The sequence below is a fragment of the Ursus americanus genome, chromosome 2 (genome assembly GCF_024610735.1).
Source record: "Ursus americanus isolate L20-20 chromosome 2, mUrsAme1.1.p, whole genome shotgun sequence".
In the NCBI taxonomy this organism is placed as follows: Eukaryota; Metazoa; Chordata; class Mammalia; order Carnivora; family Ursidae; genus Ursus; species Ursus americanus.
The window spans coordinates 29,065,213-29,069,090 of record NC_142128.1 but is presented as its reverse complement, the minus strand read 5'-3'; the positions used below and the strand labels follow the sequence as shown (position 1 = coordinate 29,069,090).

Genomic DNA, 3,878 nt, shown 5'->3' with positions numbered 1-3,878 from the left:
CACACTTTGACCAATGACTTTTGTACATGCAGCTTTAGCTCTGGGGTTTCAAGGCCACCCCCTGAGGTCGGAAAAGGGGAGGGCTAGGAAGTTGCCACCTGCTAAGTGTTGATGCCAGGGTCAGAGGAACGCAAGGTAACGTTGCCTACGGATGACACAAGAGGCCCATTGTTAGCCAACAGCCAACTCACTACGTCTTTTGAGCATATCCAATTCCTAATAGAGAATATAATGGCAGAACGCGGTGTAAAGAAAAACAATCACCCAAGTACCAGTTTGTAATTCTGTCACTAAGCCAAAGAGCAATTAATTACTCATCAGGAGGACTCAAGTGAGACACCTATCCAGCTCCCAACTGCTTAATAAATGCTCCTGCTCTTTATCAGAGCAAGAGCATTAGTTTCCTCCTGAACACTCCTCTCCCACCTGAAGCCCCTGTATGCACATGCGTGCGTGAGTGTGCGTGCATGCACACACACATGCACCCCCACTCGTTCACACACAGTGCTTTCTGCCAGTCTGCTCTGCCTTCCAAGAAGAGAGGGTGTTAAAACACTCCATGCATCATTTTGTTGTGACAACTTTCTAAACTCGGAATGCTTGGCCTCTCCACGCTTAATCTCCCCGGTGCACACTGGACTTCTCCAATTAGGTGCACACAGAGACATTAGTGACAAGTCTCTGCTCCTACAGCGCTCGCGGTGGTACAGCTCCTCTGCATTTAACAGGCAAGAACCTGGTAAGCTTTTGCAACGTCATGCTCAAAAGTCATTTTTTTTTTTTTAGTTTAAGAAAGCATGTTAACACGGCATTAAATACGACGGTACCCCACATATGCACCCGTCTTTCCCCTCCTAGTGATTTTAAAGAGATCATTGCTTTTATGAAATTCAAAGGACTGGTAAAGAAGATTTTTAATAATACAGCTGAGCCTTCTGTGAATATTTTATTAAGTTCTCGTATATCCTGGTTCACTAATAAAAATAACGAGCAAGAATAGGGGCATATTTTGTCTTCCATTATTACTGAAGGAGATTAAGAAAAAAAGTCTTGGGATTTGTCCCTTCTCTCTTTCTCTCTCCCTCCCTCCCTAGAATATTTGTTTTCACTGAAAGGCTTTGGTCGTTGTTAATCCATTGTGAAAAATTGAGATTTCATTTTGTGCGAAATAATTTGGGAGTCCACCTTCTTCCGCAGTGAAAAAAAAATCCCTACATATTGGGGCTTATAATTCAAGAGGGGACTCAATTCTTGCCCTTGTGAGGTGCACACATTACCGTGGGACCCAGGGAGGGCACTCTCTAGATTTTTCTCCCAGTTACACCCTTGGGGGTTAGGCTCTTGAGGGAACTGTAAGGACTTTAGGTCTCTCTAGACAGACAAGAGGAAAGGTCCCCAAAAGCCCAAAGGAAAACCAGGAAGAACTATGATGCTCATTCACTCAGAAGCCACCCCATGTCCCATAAACCTGACCTCCGCTCCTCTTGGGGAGAGAAAATTGGGTTGAACTAGTGCCATTTTGTTTTTTTTTAAATCAGGAACTCAATAAATGTTCCAAATCCTGGGTTCTGCCTCTGCAGTAGCAGTGCAGAAATTTGGTAGAGCAGAAAGCTGGGATATCGCTCTAGAGGGGTTCATGCTGTAAAAGGAGAAACTGGATTACGCCCCTTCCCCTCTGAAATCTTAGCATTTTGTGAGCCCACTGGCTGGCTTGGGGACCTTTGGTTTTGTAGGAGTAGTCATGCTACTGGCTGGATTTTGTGGAATTGGTGGGAGGCTGTGAGAGGGAGAGGGAGAGGGACCCAGGGAAAATCACACGATAGAAACAACACAGCTGTATCTCCTGGAAGACTTTGGTGAGAAGCCTGGGACATAGACCCTCACTAATCATGTCTCCTTAGGTACTTCCTGGGCGCTGGCCAACAGCAGGTGGGCACTTTATAGACTTCCTTCATTTCATCCTCACTACAGTCCTGTGAGGTAGCCAGAGGTGGCAGTGACTACTGGTTCTTCCCAATTCCCTCTTCCCTTCCTTCTTACTCATAGAACCCAGGGAATGTGTCTGTTGGGAGAACTGGATGAGTTGGTTGCTGCCGTGTAACAAATAAGCCCAAAATGTAGCAGCTGAAAACAATCAACATTTTGTTTCTATGGGTCCGTTTTGGGGGCTTTCTAGATCAGGTATCTCAAGAAATTGCGGTCAAGATGTCCACCAGGGCTGTAGTGATCTGACGGTCCGACTAGGAGGATGTCCGTCCAAGCTCACTCATGAGACAGCCGGGTTGAAGGCCTCCGGTCCTCGCTAGCTGTTGGCCAGAGATGTTGGTTCCTTGCCATGTGGGCCTCCCCACAGGACAGCTCCCATGTCAGCTGGATTTCCTCAGAGGAAGAGAGGGCATCCAAGACAGAAGCCACCATCTTTTTGTAACCTAATCTTGGAAGTGAACTCCCATCACTTTGGCCAGATTCTATTGATTAGAAGGAAGTTACAAGGTCTAGCCCACACTCAAGGGGAGAGAATTATACAAGGGAGTGAACAGCAGGAGGCAGGGATGATTGCGGCCATTTTTATTTTTATTTACTTATTTAGTTAGTAGGCTCCACACTCACTGTGGAGCCCAATGTGGGGCTTGAACCCATGACCCTGAGATCAAGACCTGAGCTGAGATCAAGAGTCGGAGGCTGAACCGACTGAGCCACCCACCCTGAGGCCATTTTAAAGGCCACCTCCCACAACTACCTTTCCCAGACTCCCTGGCAGCCAGGCATGACCACATGACTAAATATTAGCCAATGAAATGTAAGTGGAAGTTTTATGGTGGACTTCTGGGATGGCTTCTAAAAAGGTGAGTCAGGATGTACTTCCTCTTTCTTGCAGACTGGAACATAATGGCTGGAGCTCTGGCAGCCACCTTGGACCATGAGTTGACCTTTGGAATGGAAGCTAGCACAGGGAGACTGAAGGAGCCCAGGTCCATGATTTCACAGACCCATCCTACAAGCTGCCCGCCTTGGAAGTCTTTTTGGTTTTGGTTTTCATATATATCCTCTTCTTTTTTAAGTAGGCTCCATGCCCAACGTGGGGCTTGAACCCACAACCCCATGATCAAGAGTCATGCGCTCTACCAACTAAGCCAGCCAGGCGCTCCTATATCATTTTTCTTAATTAAATTTTTTTAAAATTTGATTTGAGTTAAAATACAAAATACACATAACATAAAATTTCCCATCTTAGCTATTTTTAAGTATACAGTGCAGTGGTATTAAGTACATTCACACTGTTGTGCAGCCATCACCACTATCCATCCCCAGGACTCTTCTCATCTTGTGAATCTGAAACTCTGTACCCATTGCACACTAACTTCCCATTTACCCTCTCCCTAGCCCCTGACAACCAGCATCCTTGGATGTCTTTTACATGAGTATTTTAAGCCACAGTGTTCACGACCTATGGCATTCACAGCTGAACCAGTCTTCAACACTGCAGTATTATTATCCCCATTGTACAGAGCAGAAAACTGACTTTCAGAAGCACACAGAACTTATCCAAAGTTCAAAGCAAGTAAGTAGTGGAGCCTGGGCTTGACTTGTAATTTGTTTCATGACAAAAAATGTACTTTTCCCAGTGCTTCTAGAGAGGGATCAGTGAGGGAATATGATTTGAAGTTCCTGCCCCATCTTCTAGACAGTTTTCACCATGTGAAGTCAAACGGAAGACAGGAGTGCTATGTGATCGCAGCCTGACCAAATGGTCCCTTTGCTAGGTGACTTGAAACCTTCCACTGCACCCGTTTTTCCCCTGGCCCCATGTGGGACAGTGAAGCCGTGACTATACGCAAGACCACTTCTCAATGCTGAGCTTTTCTTGCTCTCTCTCC

At 45.9% G+C, this 3,878-nt stretch overlaps 1 non-coding gene across 1 annotated transcript; it reads right to left on the bottom strand.

Annotated features, from left to right (window-relative positions):
• Positions 1-3,071: 3,071 nt before the first annotated feature.
• On the bottom strand, positions 3,072-3,144 carry TRNAK-CUU (transfer RNA lysine (anticodon CUU)). Its single transcript has one exon. It is a non-coding gene; the product is annotated as a tRNA-Lys (tRNA).
• Positions 3,145-3,878: the final 734 nt, after the last annotated feature.